Genomic DNA, 16,717 nt, shown 5'->3' with positions numbered 1-16,717 from the left:
GAAGAATAGAAGAAATATCAAAGCAAAGAAGATGCTAAAACTACAACAACAAAAAAAAAGTCTTTTTTTTTCCCCAAGAAGACAATGCTAGCTCACTTTTGCAAGACCTTAAACTGAGGCAAAAAAAAAAAAAAAAAAAAAAAAAAAGGGTTTATGTGCAACCTCAGTGCATGTTGGAGATAGAGGACACTAAATAAGATGTTGACGTTTCACTTGGCTTTCTTACATAATATGAAATGAGGGAGGGTGAATCAGACACTGAGCTGGGAAAGCTATTTTCTATTCTCAGTTCTGCCCATAACTGGTATAATGGTTTTTGGCAAGTTCTTCACTCCAGAAGTTTAGTCTGAAGAGAAGTGTAGCTAAGTGTATCCTTTGGCCAAGAGTAAATTTGAGTTAAAAGCAAGAAGTTCAGGAGCTATCTTTGAGTAGGATCGAATACGCTACATAATTATTCTGTGGGTTCAGAAAAAGGCAGTATATTCTCACCTGAAATAAATGGCCTTGATGAGAGTCTTCTCCATCCCTGCACTGTTTCACTAAAATGAACAATCTGTTGATGCTTGCCAGAAAAATCCTGCGCTTCCACATTCTCTGGTTTGGACATGTCCTCATCCACACATTGCTCAATGGATCAAAATGGGCACACATATGGCACCCAGATGAGTGTGTCCCATCGCATATGCTCCACTGCAGCATATGGCAGACATGGTACTAAAACCCATGAGATGTAGAAAAATCCTCAAATTTTTTAGGGAAGAAAAATATCTTCTTGGGACTGATTTATCCCGCAATTGAGAAAAACAGCAAGGATTTCTGAAAAACTTCAGCAATTATGTTATTTTTACAGGCATATACAAAGAGTTAGCTTATCTTTTGTAGGATGAGCCTGTGTAATGCCCTTTTTCAACTCTGTTTTAATGCAATATGTGAAGACGGTAATCATTGTTCCCTCCTTCAGGCAAAATGACAGAAGAAGATATGTGGTGTTCTACAGAAGGCAGGCTGTGGAAAGTGAAGTACCTAGTAAGAAAGACAGAGCTGGAATTTTCCAGCAAAAGAAGATTTTTAATCAGAAGGTTTTTAACCTTCTTAGTTCTGTCGTCTCCAGCAGGTTCTTGTTCATGGTCCTTTTCCAATAAACTTTTCCTTATTTATAGGAGTGAAACAGCACTGACATGAGAGTCTGAGAGATCAGTATTTATGACACAGCTTCACAGATCTGGGAAGTTTTTATGAAAAATAAAAGTAATTGTGAGCAGATAAATAGCACAAATAATGCTAACAAGTGAAGAAGAAAATTCTCTGCCTAAGTATAGAGATTACAAGGAGAATTTAAATGTCACGAAATCAAGTGACATGTTGAACTCCATCTTCATGGGCTCAGACTGAGTCACTCACTTTCCTGGGAATTCCTGAGTGATGGGTATAGAACCAGAAGGCACCTACTTTATATTATATGCTAGCAAACTTTTCATGTAAAGAAGCACAAGAAGGATGCAGAGCTGTTGGAGTAGGTCCAGAAAAGGGCCACAAAGATGATCAAAGTGCTGGAGCACCTCTCCTGTGATGAAAGGTTGAGGGGGTTTGGATTATTTAGCTTGGAGAAGAGAAGGTTCTTGCAGACGACACCAAGCTGAGTGGTGCAGTCAGTACACTGGAGGGAAGGAAAGCCATCCAGAGGGACCTGGACAGGCTGGAGAAGTGGGCCCATGTGAACCTAATGAGGTTCAACAAGGCCAAATGCAATGTGCTGCACTTAGACCAGGGCAATCCCAGGTATTTACACACCAGTGTTGGGAAGATCTCCTTGAGAGCAGACCTGCAGAGAAGGACTTGGGGGTCCTGGTGGACAAGAAGCTGGACATGAGCCAGCAGTGTGCGCTGGCAGCCGAGAAGGCCAACTATGTTCTGGGCTGCATTAAAGGAGGAGTGGCCAGCAGGGAGAGGGAGGTGATGTCCCCCTCTACTCAGCTCTTGTGAGGCCCCATCTGGAGGACTGCATCCAGGCCTGGCGCTCCCAGCACAAGAAAGACGTGGAGCTCTTGGAATGGGTCCAGGGGAGGGCCACCAAGATGATCAGAGGGCTGGAAAACCTTTCCTCTGAAGAAAGGTTGAGGGAACTGGGCTTGTTTAGCTTGGAGAAGAGAAGGCTCCAGGGAGACCTCATTGTGGCCTTCCAGTACTTGAAGGGAGCGTATAAACAGGAGGGGGAATGACTGTTAACATGGGTTCATTGTGATAGGACAAGGGGGAATGGTTTTAGACTAAGATAGGGGAGGTTTAGGTTAGATGTTAGGAGGAAGTTTTTCCACATAGAGGGTGGTGACGCACTGGAACAGGTTGCTCCAGGAGGTTGTGGATGCCCCATCCCTGGAGGTATTCAAGGCCAGGCTGGATGTGGCTCTGGGCAGCCTGGTCTAGTGGTTGGCAACTGTGCACACAGCAGGGGGGTTGAAACTTGATGATCTCTGAGGTCCTTTTCAACCCAGGCCATTCTATGAAGATAATATGACTCTTAAGCAGGTAGAAAAGGGCAGGAAGGACAAATCTGCTTTCAGTATCCATGAAAAACATCACAATGTAAGGTTTATAAGAGGGATATCATTCAGAATGGTTTTACCTTGCACTGGAGAAATACTTGGGGAAGTCTATGAATGTTCTTCTGACGATGAGAACAGGATCCTGAGAATCCTGAGAGCAAAAAGATAAATGTGCTCCCCCAAACATATATTAAGTGTCATGGTTTTGTGATTTTCAGTTATTGGTATTCCACATCATAACATCATGTAGTGGATGTACCTGGTTCTCAGAAGAGAAGGACTACTACATTCCCCACGGTACTTTGCTCCTCTGTTACCATTTTCCAGCCGGAGGGAAAAGATAAAAGCTCGCAGTATAAAAACTTGCAGATCACGAGACCTTGTCCCTTTTTCCGCCGTCTCTCGTCTTGGCAGCACCTCGCTCTCCAGCCGTCTTATCGTCAGTAGTAGAGTAAGGCCTACCTTGATTTTGGGACATTCTCTCTCTCTGTATTGGATTTATCAGCTTAAATTGTAATTATATTGTATTATAGTGTGTTGTTTTGCATTCCGATATTTTATTTAGTAAATTAGTTTGTTTCTCCTCAGATTGTTGCCGCTGTTCTTTGCTCTCAGGGCCATCTCCTTACCCTTTTCCCCTTTTCCCTTTTCCCGGGGCGTGGGCCTGTGGGTCCCCCGTCCCCTTCATCATGGAACCAGGCCGAACGCCCGTAAACCACTGACATTAAGGAAAATTTGAACAATTCTTCCTGACTGGGTTATGGATGCTGGGATTTACTTTCAGCACATCTACAAGTTTTGCTGGGTATTAAAGCCTCCTTACGCTGGAGGATGTTTTGGAGAGGAAATCATCCGGGACTATGCTACTGTCAGCATCAGAGTACATGCCTGCCTTGTGAATGGGATCATGTATGGGTGTAGTAGATCTGCACCGCATGGTATATATACTCAATCAAAACAGCTCATATTTTGAGTATTAAATATTTAAAACAAGTAACACAAAAACGTCTTGTACCTCATGCATTATTCACAGTAATTTGATGTTTTGAAAAGTGAATCTTTGATAAACTGTGACTTGTTCATGGACAACTTGCAGTCAGAAAAAGATGAAAATCATCAATACATTATTCATTACTAAGTATTTGTTCATTTCTAGTATGAGGTTATCCCAGCCTTTGAGCTGTTTACTCACAAACAGATCTCTGAAGTCCTCTCCGAAGTCATTTCTGGCAGCTCTGTCAACATGGGGGGAGCTCAGAACCAGAGATCTTGAATGCACTTTGTCTTTCCCTTTTGCACCATTTCCACTGCTTGCTAGCAGGGGAAATGTGGAGCTACCACACAGAGCAACATGAGGATGAAGAGGGAATATAATGCTGGCCACCTTCCTCTTCTTCTTAGCGTGGCTGCCTACATCTGTGCTGCTCTGGGAAAGCTGTTGTTCAGTCCATTGCTATCATTAGGGACCTGGACAGGATTGAGAAGTGGGCCCATGCCAACCTCATGAAGTTCAACAAGGCCAAGTGCAAGGTCCTGCACCTGGGTCAGGGCAATCCCAAGCACAGATACAGGCTGGATGGAGAATGGCTTGAGAGCAGCCCTGAGGAGAAGGACTTGGGGGTATCAGTTGATGAAAGACTCAATATGAATGGGCAATGTGCATTTGCAGCCCAGAAGGCCGACTGTATCCTGCGTTGTATCAAGAGAAGAGTGACCAGCAGGTCGAAGGAGGGGATTCTGCCCCTCTACTCTGCTCTTGTGAGACTCCACCTGCAGTACTGTGTCCAGTTCTGGATCCCCCAACACAAGGACACGGAGCTGATGGAGCGAGTCCAGAGGAGGGCCATGAAGATGATCAGAGGGCTGGAGCACCTCCACTACGAGAACAGGCTGAGAGATCTGGGGCTCTTCAGCCTGGTGAAGAGAAGGCTCTGGGGACACCTTATAGCAGCCTTCCAGTACCTGAAGGGGGGTTACAGGAAAGCTCAGCAGGGACTTTTTATAAGGGCAGGTTGCAACAGGATGAGGGGAAATAGCTTTGTACTGGAAGAGGGTAGAATTAGATGAGATATTAGGAAAAAATTCTTTACTGTGAGGGTGGTGAGACACTGGAATGGGTTGCCCGGTGAGGTTGTGAATGCCCCCTCCCTGGAAGCATTCAAGGCCAGACTGGATGGGGCTTTGAGCAACCTGGTCCAGAGGGAGGTGTCCCTGTCTATAGCAGAGGGATTGGAACTAGATGGTTTTAAAAGTCCCTTCCAACCCAAACCATTCTATGATTCTATGACTCTATGATTCCCCTTTCTGACTCCCCTGCAAATCGTTATTTCTTGTAATGAAAGTTTCTTCAATCAGTAAGAGCCAGGCTGCTGCCAATCTCTCCCACACAACTCCTCCTAAAGCACTAATCTTTTACTACTTCACTAGAGTCATCATCACAGAAGGGTTTCAATTGGACAGCACAAAAAGATCATCCAGTTCCTCCGCCCTGCTGTGGGTAGGGCTGCCCCCACCAGCTCAGGCTGCCCAGGGCCCCATCCAATCCAGCCTTGAATATCCCCAGGGATGGGGCATCCACAGCTTCTCTGGGCAGCCTCTGCCAGTGCCTCACCACCCTCTGAGTACAGAATTTTTTCCTAATATCTAACATACGTCTCCCCTCATTTAGTTTAAAGTCACTCCCCCTTATCCTATCACTATCTGGCTGAGTGAAAAGTCAGACTCCCACCTGCTTATCAGTTCCCCTTAGGTACTGGAAGGTTGCAGTGAGGTCTCCCAGCGCTTTCTCTTCTCCGAGCAGAATAAGACCAGTTCCCTCAACCTTCCCTCACAGGAAAGGTGCTCCAGCCCTCTGATCATCTTCGTGGCCCTTCTCTGGACCCACTCCCACAGCTCCAACCGCACTACATCTTGTGCTGAGGACCACAGGCCTGGATGCAGCACTACAGGTGGGGCCTCGTGAGGGCAGAGCAGAAGGGTACAATCACCTCTCAGATACAATCAGATTTCTGGCCCAACAGTTGGCAAACCTGTACTCTTTTCATAGATTCAAGATGGGACGAAAATGTACTTTAAGGTGGTGCAGACACTGCTGAGCCAGAATTCTGAGAGCAGAGCACCAGTGGGGTTTAAAAACACATAATTTCTTGCTCTGGCTTTCACAGACAGAAATTTAAGAGCACCAAAGCATTGAATGTGTTCACAGATGCAGCACCAAAGCAGTGAGTTTTCTCCCTCCATGCAGGCCTGTAGGATGGCAGTGAGGTTAAAAGAATGACTCAGTAGTTTCAAGTCTTAGCATGTCAAGCTGCCCTGTAAACTGGCACCCAACCAATGGAGCTACAGGCAGAACCAACGTGGACCAGACCCATCATGGTAGTGGAGGCTGAGTCAGTGATCGAGTCAGTGGAGCCATGAGGGGGTCTGCTCCTTCTCTCATCATGTTAGGAATCTGGGATACTACCCACAGAGATAGTTTGGTTGCAAATTGAACCTCTTTTCTTCATCTGTTTTCTCTTTTCTTCCAGTGACAACATGAAAAAAAAAAAAAGAGAGAGAGAGAGAGAGTGAAGTGCAAAAGGAAGAGAGATACTGGAAGAGAAGAACTCTGGCTTTCAAGTTACTTCTTCCATCCCTAAAACAGTCTAGGTTTTGTTACAGATTTTTGAGAGAGCTGCACCAAAAAATGGAATCGATTTTTTAAAACCAGAAAACTCTTCCAAGTTTTCAAAATGGAAGTTAATGCAGTAATTTCCTATTAAAATATCTTATAACACCTTTTGAACAATACAGGTTTTCTCCATCAAAGCAGGACTCAAATCAGTCCCTACTAGAAGCAGAAGAAAACTATACCGCCCATGAAACCAGCCATAGTATCCACATATTTTGCTCCTTACATGTTGGGAAATTAATTAATCTCCCATAAACTCTGTCACTACTCAGCTAGTTTCTAATCCATGACAGTACATTGTTTTTCTCTCTGCAATAACTTAGACTTCCTAGTATACTGTTGCAATGGATGTTAGCAAGTTTTTTTGAGAAATCGAGGTGCATTTCATTTGCCTGCTTTTTATCTGATATCATCTCTTTAGAAAGTTGTGCTATGGTGACCAAAGATACAATTTTATGTTGCATAAAGCTGCATTAGCTTAAGTCAACTGATACACCATTCACCATTAATGAATATGTATGCATCCATTATCAATTGAAGTCTTACTTATCTTGGTCCTTCTGGCACTGGTACAAGTACAGGTTAAATGTGTATAACACATCTGATGAGTTTTGTTAGGCTTTGTTTGTTAGCTTGTTTGTTTTTTCTTTTTTCTTTTTTAAATAAACATAGGAGTTGCACCACTGTAACTAAAAACAGATTCTGTGTGGTTCTGTATACAAGCCTTAATGGAAGACTGACAACGTTTTTCCTTACAGTGGGTGCAAGAAACACAGATCTTGCTGAAGGGGTTAGTAAGTATATCAAATTTTAAAATGCCAGACATTCAAACCATAGCTCTTGTTATTTCAGGAAGTATTTCATTGATATTCTGCCTTCCTATTCTTATTTAAAGCAAGCAACTGGATCTGAGACTAGAACCTGGGAAGCTGGGATCCACCAAGATCCCAAAACAAGATCTGGGCTTCCCAGAGACTGACTGGAGCATGGCCACACTTGAAGCCTTTTTTAATTTCTGTGCAAGGAAGTGTGGGTGCCCTTGGTGTCCTTAGTTTCCTGCAGAGAAATTAAAAAAGGCTTAAGCTGCCTGACCCACAATTACACACCACCAATGTTACAAAAAATACAACATGATCCAGGCTCCAGCCATATCCGTGCAGTGTTATTTCATCTTCCATCTGTTGCATCAGGGGTCATCTGGGCTTCAAAGTGTGGAAAGGCAGACTCATCTTTGGCTCCAGCAGTAGAAGAAGAGCAGATGGGTAAGGAGCAGGATGCTTTCCCACCTCTGTGTCCTGGGTGCTTGTGTGCACCCACTGTGCCTAGAACAACTCCAGTCCTGAGGGTGTTCTTGGAGATTGCTTCAGCTGTGGATTTCTTTTTAAGGACCAGGTACTACATACAACGATGCACTCCACAACAACTTAAAATAACTGGGCATGGCACACAATACCTGTGACATAACGATAAGCAGGTAGCTGCCAGCAAATTAATTAAAATGGCCTGATAAATGCACCCATATTGAGAAGTATATGAATGCTTCAATTCCAAAGACTGATAGGAAAGAAAGGTAAGCATTCAGAAATAAAGGTGCAATTCCCTGTCTGAACTGATATTCTCCACTGGAAGCTATACAGAGGTTGCCCTACCGTTCTTTGGTGCCAGCATAGGTGCAAAAAAACATGTGATTGGTGATGAATAGTATTCATCCTCAGTGGAGGATCAAAACAGGAATAGACACAGGAAGGGATGTGAGACAAGATGTGTATTCAGAGGACGATGATTGTGAATTTTTAGGGCTGAATGTTTGGAAATTTATAATGTTAAAAAAAAAGCAATCATCTAAGATCTGGCAGGCATGGAGGCATTTCTCTCCATACTAATATTTTTTAGAATGACAGGGAGATTTATTTAAGTAACTCTTAAACCGTCTTTTCCAAGGCACTGTCTCTTCATAGAATCATAGAATTAGCTAGGTTGGAAAAGACCTACAAGATCATCCAGTCCAACCATCCACCTACCACCAATAACCCCACTAAACCATGTCTCTCAACACTATATCTAAATGTTTCTTGAACACTTCCAGGGACGGTGACTCAACCACCTCCCTGGGCAGCCCATTCCAGCGCCTGACCACTCTTTCACAAAAGTAGTATTTCCTAATGTCCAGTCTAAATCTCCCCTGGCGCAACTTGAGGCCATTCCCCCTCGTCCTGTCACTAGTTATAAGATATATAACTGTATATATACTCTTTTTGGTTTCTGTCTCCTAAATCCTATGGGGCAAAGAGTAGCCTTGTCTCAGCCCTCTATTTTCATTAAACAAGTCATAAGGACAGCACCAATAATTTTCATCTAAATGGTATCAGAACTTAAATTAAACCATCCACATAAATGAACAAAATACAAGCTGTCTTCACAATTAAAACTGCACCTAACAGGTCTGCAAGTTGTGCGTATTTCCTGATTTGCACACTTCAAATGCAAGTCCTCATCTAGAACCTATGGATGCTAGGGATCTGATACAGTCATGCAGCTGAAAACTCCTGCAACCAAGAAAGCTATCAATCCATCAGCTGTTTGCTGTCACTCACTACTGAGCAACACTCCTTGCATAGCAAGGCTGGCAGAAAAAAGGATGTGAGCTAGCGTTCTTCTTTCAGCAGATCAAGTCAATACGTGGGTACATGCCTGGGAGTAGCCAGGGTAGGAGGACACACTCTTTCCTACCAGCTCTGCCACTGAGAAGCTAAATTCCAAGGAGAAAGCCAAGAAGACAAGCAGAAACTTCCTAGACCTCTGCAGAAATATTTACCAGAGCTTGTCTCTCAGCGTCCCAGTGCTGCAGATAAATTTCCTAGGTGCATTAAGGCATAATGAACCACTACTTATGTCAAGATTACATGATTCCAAAAGTCAGAGATCAACAGAAAACTGAAAAGGTTATATTTTATTTACACAATTGATAAGATACAAGAGATAAAATGATCATTTATTTGCCATTTTGATTACAATATTTTTCAAATGCTATTTGGTATAATAATGGTTGTATATTCCACATATCTGCCATGTACCACAGAAAGGCTGTCTATTCTGGGATGGATTGGAGATGTCATTCTGCGTGAGCATTCCAGACAGAAATATTACAATCTGTCTAATTTCATCTAATTATAACCACTTCTGACATCTTCTTTTGTATTAGTGTAACTATGTGACATTTAAACAAGGAAAAAGAGCGTGAGATTAAGCTGAGCAGCCCTTATCTTATGGAGCTTCCAGTGACATCTGTGATGTGACATCAGGAGTGATTATTATGATAGTAATTTATTTATTTATACAGCAGCTCCCCAAAGAGCCTACTGGAAGCCCTATTGCATAGCTCCACTGTAAAGCGGTTAAAATTTGACTGGACATATGTCTGCCTTAAAAATCGTGGAATTGAATTAAGTCTGGAGAGGAGTAATCTTCTCCTTAGGTCTTAGAATGCACACAAGCATCAGTAAATGAGACTTAAGAAAAAAAATGGATACTAAGGAGAAGAGAAATACACAAATAAGTGCATGAACGTTGGCCAGAGGTGTTACCATCCATGAGAAGACCAAATTTGCCTGAACTGTTGGCTGGAGTTGTTGAGAAACAACTGAGTAGCCTGTGTAACATAGCTGATTTGTATCAAATTAATTATGATTTATATCACAGTATCAAGTTCCAAACTTCTCCTAGAATAGTACTTGTTGTCAGCTACAAGGTCTGAATAGAAAGGGATGAATATTTCCATAAAGTTATTATAAACATTACCAGAAATATTTCACTGCTTTTTGATTGACTTCCTAGATATAAATTAAGAAATAAATGCAACAGTTAATGGTACTGGTTACTTACTTTTGGGCATGACAGCTAGCAAATACCTTGCCAAATAACTATTGACTCTGCAAGAAATAATGTGTCAGGCATGGGTTTGGTAGGTTCTCAGAAATTGATCATAGAAGATAATCTGAAATTGACTTGACATAAGAGGATTCAGTTTAAACAAAACAGAGGGGTAAGCAAAAAGAAGTCTAGACTATTTTATATTTTAAAAAAGGTAACTACAAAACAAAAAATATATGTATTGATAAGGTTTGAAGTGCTGAAGAAATTGAATGTGTGGAAGCCAGGAATACTCTTAAATAAAAGATACAAAAAACAGAGGAATTGAGGAAAGGGAAAAATCTTTTACACAAAGACTGGAGAAATGCCTGAAAGTACTGCCATTTTCAAAAAAGGTGTTAGGAATAAGCAAAAAACATCTGAAACAGGAAAAAAAAGACTGACTAGGAAAATAATTCTTAGCTACACCTTGCAAAGAAAACTAGAAACTATGAAAAGTGAATTAGATATATAAATAATATGGTGAAAAGGGTGGGATAATGGTCTTACTTTGGAGCTGAGAGAAACACTTAGGAAGTATGACTTCAAATTTAAGAAGTTTTCTTTAGTTTCAGTAGAAATGTAAGTTGAACAGGAGTTAAGAATAGAATGGCTAATGGAAGTGTAGATCTGGGAGCAGAGCTCACACATCTGGGATGGAAATAAAACTTAGAGAACTTAATGTTATCAAGCCAAGGAAGGGACAGGCAATCACCATCCATGACAGAAGAACTGCCACATGAAATTGCAAATCCAGGAGCAAGGACTTTTTACAAATGTTTCAAGCTAAAGTAATGCTGCTTGAATACAGAAAAAAAAACAACCAACCATATTTAGACATTGTACTTGAGGATATAGGAAAAAGACTTTAATGGCAAGATGATTAGTATTACGTAAAGCTTTAGACAAAAGACTGCAACCGAAATTCTCAGAAAGTAAACCATGACAGGACATGGAATGGATGTCAAGCAGAATGCCATAGAGTAAAAAAAACTGAAAGAAACTGAGACTGGGCACATACAGAGAGCATACATTAAATTATACACTCTATTGAGAGAGAGTATATAGAGAAGTACACTATACTTAAAAAGCAAATATATTTATGTATATATGTCTATACATATATATGCTATATGTATATATACATATGATAATACTATAGAGATATACAGATATATTATTATATAGCATTGTACCGAATATATAAATATGAATATATGAATATATATGTGTGGTTTAAGGAACAGCAATGCCACAAGGTCTTGGAAAGTCAACATCTACTTACAAGCTTTTGGAGTTTTACAAGGAATATCAGTGAAAGGAAAAACAGATATGAGGTAAGACAACTGGCATGGCTAGGGGACAGAAGACCCTTTAGGGAGCAGAGACAAATACAGCTTCCCTAGTTCAGTACATAGAGACTAAAAGGGACTAGAGCTGCCATTTATAAGTACTGCAAGGAGAAGAGGTACTATTTAAGCTAAATGACAGCGTAAGAAGGAGAGCAAAGGATACCAAATGTCTATAAATAACCATAGGCTAAAAATCAGAAGGTTTATAGCCATATAAGAACTGACCTTCTTCAACAAACTTCCAACAGAAAAAAAGGGGAGCAAGAAATCTAACTGGTTCTGAGGTGGCTCAGGATAAATTTGTGATCTTTTTGTGAGGGCATAGGATCTCCCATCATGAGGGTTGCAGAGAAGCAGGGTACAGAGCAGAGTCCTGTGAGCTGCCATGTGCTGTTGTCTCCCTGCAAGCTGTAACTCCCATTTGCAGCAGAGGGCAACTTTGAACCGATAGAGTCCAAAGTTCTGATACAAGCAATTTCCATTTTCCAGCTAGAGTTAATTTCTCAGTGGACTTACAAAGCATACTAAAAAGTCTCATAAAGTGTCAGTAATGTTTTTTTTTCAGATTTACTCTTTTCTCAGAGTCCCTGACAATCACTGGTGGTTGTGTTTACATATCTAATCATACAAATATACAAACATTGTAATTTTCTATTCCAGAAAGATGAATCTGCTTTAGCTAAATCATGACTTGAAGTGGTTGCAAACTTTCCAGCATTTACTATCAATAACTTGTTCCTTTCCTGCTTAAAGCCCAGTGCAGCCTAAGGTGGTCCTCGCCTCTGATGTTGCCATCTAACACTGGAAGAGCCCAAGCTGGGGTGATCTAGCATGGCTGCATCGTCATAGCAGTGCTGTGGCTCTGCTGTGCAACCCTGGTGCAAACCTCTGCTCCTTTCAGCCCAGGATGTGACATGTGACAGCTCAGAAGACTGATAAGGTCTCTGCCAATGGTGATTCAGGATTGGATGTGATGTCTGTGTATACGGATGACAAATACGAAGGTCCATGAGTGTTGATGATAAACATCAAATATCCTGCCTCTGGTGACATGCTGGAAGAGGTGGAGTTCCATGTGGATGTGGAACTGCCAGTGGCCTGGAGTGTCCTACACCAACACTATGAAGCTGCACTTGCAGAGGTCACCTTGTGCCTGCTCTGCTGTCAGACAGAGGTATCTGTGGCTATATGTTCGGAACTTTTCATCAATTCACTTAGATAATTCAACACTGCTAGTGCACACAACATGGAATGAGAATAACTCCATCCCCACCTTTTTCCCTCTACACAATATTTTCATTTTACTCCTGATGTGGATGTATCTTGTCATCTAGTCTGATGTAGTTGAATTGACATATCTTGTTAAATCTTACCCACTGGCTGGCATTAAATTGAAACATACTAAAGAGACAATGGCTAGCAATATTGTTTCCTCATTTTGCCCAATAACTTATTTAAAATCAGAATAAATATGATTGTTCAAGCTTCCAACTTTCAATTGCCAGAGAATTTCTGTAATTCTTCAAATTAAAAATTGTCACTTGCATTATGCTTCTGAGTGGGGGAAAATTACAGTTTCAATTTTCATATGTTGTAGCATTGTAGGGAAAGGTCTCATTTCTTGTCATGTTATATTCTGTCCCAGAACCAAAAAGTATCTTATGCATTTAATGCATTTATCAACTATGCTATATAAAAAGTACAGAAGAATCTATGCAGTGGTGTCAAAGACATCTCATGCATTAATGGAGTCAGAGCAGCCTCCTGGGTTCTTCTCCACCTTGAAATTTAACTTTACATCACGTCCATCAGCTGAGCAAGAAGGGACAACTTCCCTGCTCTCCAAAGTAACAGTGCACTGGTTTTGTGGTAGAAATGCAATTCTTTCTGCACCTAAATTCTGCATGTTTCCTCATGCTGTGAATTTTCATAGGTTACTCATAAAAAAAATGAGAAAATAATTAAGCATGCAGTTTCTCATTTAATGGTCCAAGCTCAACTTTAGTTAAATTGGTTCAGATCTGTTACAAGTAATGGCTTGCATCTACAAATATCATTTTCTTTTATTTAAGGCTATGATTTTTAAGCATGAAGGAGATAGACATCTCAATATGAAATTCCATAGGACCAAGTCATATAATTCATAAATTCAAAAAATTCAAAAATCTAATTCTGGACTTATTCGCTAGAAAATCTTGTATTAAAAAAAAAAGTTTTACTATTTCCTCTTTCTATATGTATAAACAAGCACGTATACGCACAGAGAAGATAATCTAATATTGTGCTAATCAAATCCACTAGTATCACTAAGGTGGAGGCATCTTCAATAGAGATTAGAATCAGCACTATCTCAGAAGCACAGGATGATCTTGAGGGTGACTGCAACAGAATGAGAAATGATCAATTTATTGTCAGAATGAGCATCATCTGCTGAGAGACCAATGACAGGAATTTTGGCCAAAAAATATAAGGGCTCAGTGGCTGGGAACAAAATAGTAGAAGAAAAGGAATGCCTTGTTGATGTTTGAAAATCAGTGGTTGAATATGAACAGGCACATGGCTTTGTGAAATGTGGCAGAAAGGAGTTCAAGGTCTTCAGCAGAGCAAATGAAGGCTAAGGGAGATTGTCCTCTGTGTACACAAACAGGTAGGGAAGGAAGTGCTATTTAAGCAAAGGGACAGTGTTGGGGCAAGAACAAATTTATGAGATCAACATGAATACATGTAAGATAGAAATAAGAAGTCTTCTCCTGAGTGAGCAAGGTGGTTATACAATCTTCCAATAAAAATAATGGTGATGAGAAACCAAATATTTCAAGATGGAGCTATTATATGGAATGACTAACCACACTACAATTTAGCAAAATTACACAACCCTGAAAACTGCTTTCAAGAAATATCTGAGACTGGTGTAAGAAAAGTATTACACATGGGGAAAGAACCCGTAAATATCTGAAAGTAAAAAAATAAGATTCTTTATTGCTCTAACCTGAAGAAAGCTTCCTAGAGGTTTAATCTTGAGTTTAATTTGGAAGAGATACTTGAGACAATCCCATTATTAGATCATCTTGTATTAAGTAGCTTCCATAATATTTACTAGTGTATTTTAGGAACAGTTTATTTCATTAATTGCAATGTCTTACTTTTCTAGACTGCAGTCAATCTTATGACAAGATGGAAAAAGAGAGCTTGGAACAGAAAATAAGTATCTAGACTGCATTATTTTTGATTATCATTTTTAAGAACAATCTGTAAATAGGTTTTCATGTTTTGTGCGCCAACTATTAGAAACAGATCTCAGAAATTTACTCCTCCATTTTTCCAAGTGACATATCTAGTGTTTATGTTCACACAACAGTTCCACTGTTAGGGACTGATGCCATGGAATTAAATGTTTTAACTGGCTCACAATCCTTTTGTCATATCTCTCTTCTCTTTTCTTCTAGATCAAACATAACTTCTGTGTAATTTGTAATAATCCCTTGTCTTGGGCCATTTCATTCAACATGGGTTCAAAATCCATTAAGTCTTCCACTGCCATATTTTAGCCCTGAAATTCCAAGTTTTGAAGGCCCTTTAAGCTACCTTTGCTGTTGTAGCAATTCACAGTCTTCATGGAGGGACTGAGAGCAATGTGAAATTTCTCTGAATAGTCTCCACAAACAGGAGGAACTGGTGAGAGGCTGGAAATCTCCAGCTGTTACATGCAGAAGGAGAAGATGAGTCCACTGTCCAATTTGCATAACAAAATCCTACAATGCACTGTCTGATTCTTCCTCACTGCTCTATTTTATGTGTACTTCTTGGGGTAATAATTTATTATGATTTATTTAATAGTAGTAATCAAATGAAGATATGCTTATTTAACCTGGACTTAGTTTAGATTCTGCAGCCATTACAAAACTCTTAAAAGGCTATCAGGTGCTGTTCTAACTCTAGCTGCACAGTAATTTGCCATCACCTATCTTCAGTTTTCACAAAATAATACCCTGTAGTGAAAAATTTGAGAAGGCAAGAAAAAAACAAGAGGTGATGAGAATACAGCAAAGCTGGCTTGCATGAAAAAAATGCAAGAGGAGTACAAACTGGTTTGTACATACACTGTTGTCACTGGCTTTTAATTTTAACCTGCTACATACTTTTGCTTTTTATGTCCCAAGGCTCTGTAGCTAGGAAGTGTCATTTTGCTACAAATGTTCATCAGAGATTTATGAAAAGACGGTCATGCTAACCAGCTTTATTATGTTACGTTACATAGTGAAAGCTATGTCACTGGGGACAAAGAAACCCTGAGACCTGACCTTTATTTACTCCAATAGAGACTAATCCAGTAGACAGTAAAAGTAATCTTTAACATCCAATCTCAAAAGCTATTTAGGCGTGCAATTGTTCTTTATACGCAATCACTGGGAACCTGCTACAATCATATTTCAGATTATTGGGCCACGGGGCTTTTTATCGCACCCTGAGGCATCACCTGATCTGTTTCCCAACAGTGAACAGAAAATGTGTTCTCTGCATCTTCTCAACTCAGGAACACATTGCCTGTCATCACCCCAATGTGCTCATCAGCTGTGCTGGGTAACACATGGGAATAAAAGGAAACCAGGTACTGGAGAGGGGGGGCTTGGCTTTCCCAATCAAATCACTACATCTCTATTATTTTCTGTATGATCTATACATCCTATTCAAGGTTTGTGTAGGTAGAAAGACAGGGAGTTCCTCGTTAAAGAAAATTGGAATAAATAATAAATACAACATTATGAAAATAACCAGGGCGAATAAAAAGCTTTAGGAGTAAACACAAGGAAGCACAGCCTGACATCCTCCTCCAGCTCTCCCTGCCTATGGAAATAGCAGAAAAGCAGTGCCTCCTTCAGTACCCTACAGTTCGGAGGGGACAGGAGAGTGGGACACAGGGTACACCCGTGAGATGCTGACCCCACTGGCATGGGGATGGCAGGATCCCATGAATGCAGAGCCCTGCAGTCCCTAGTTTTGTTATATTTTTCCTACAGTCGTGATAATACCCCAGTAAACTCTGATTTCCTCTCTATCAGGCTTAGCCAGAAAACAAAACAATTAATTAAAATAGCAAAACACAAGACCTAAACGTTATTTATGGCCCTAATTATCTCATACTAGTGTGTATTTTAGTCTCTGTACAGTCAGAACATTAATTATCTTCATAAATACAGAAAAAGTTAAGTAATATGTGCACAGGGCTACAGAATCACTGTAAT

This window comes from Numida meleagris, chromosome Z (genome assembly GCF_002078875.1).
Source record: "Numida meleagris isolate 19003 breed g44 Domestic line chromosome Z, NumMel1.0, whole genome shotgun sequence".
NCBI lineage: Eukaryota > Metazoa > Chordata > Aves > Galliformes > Numididae > Numida > Numida meleagris.
This window is presented reverse-complemented; position numbering follows the sequence as displayed.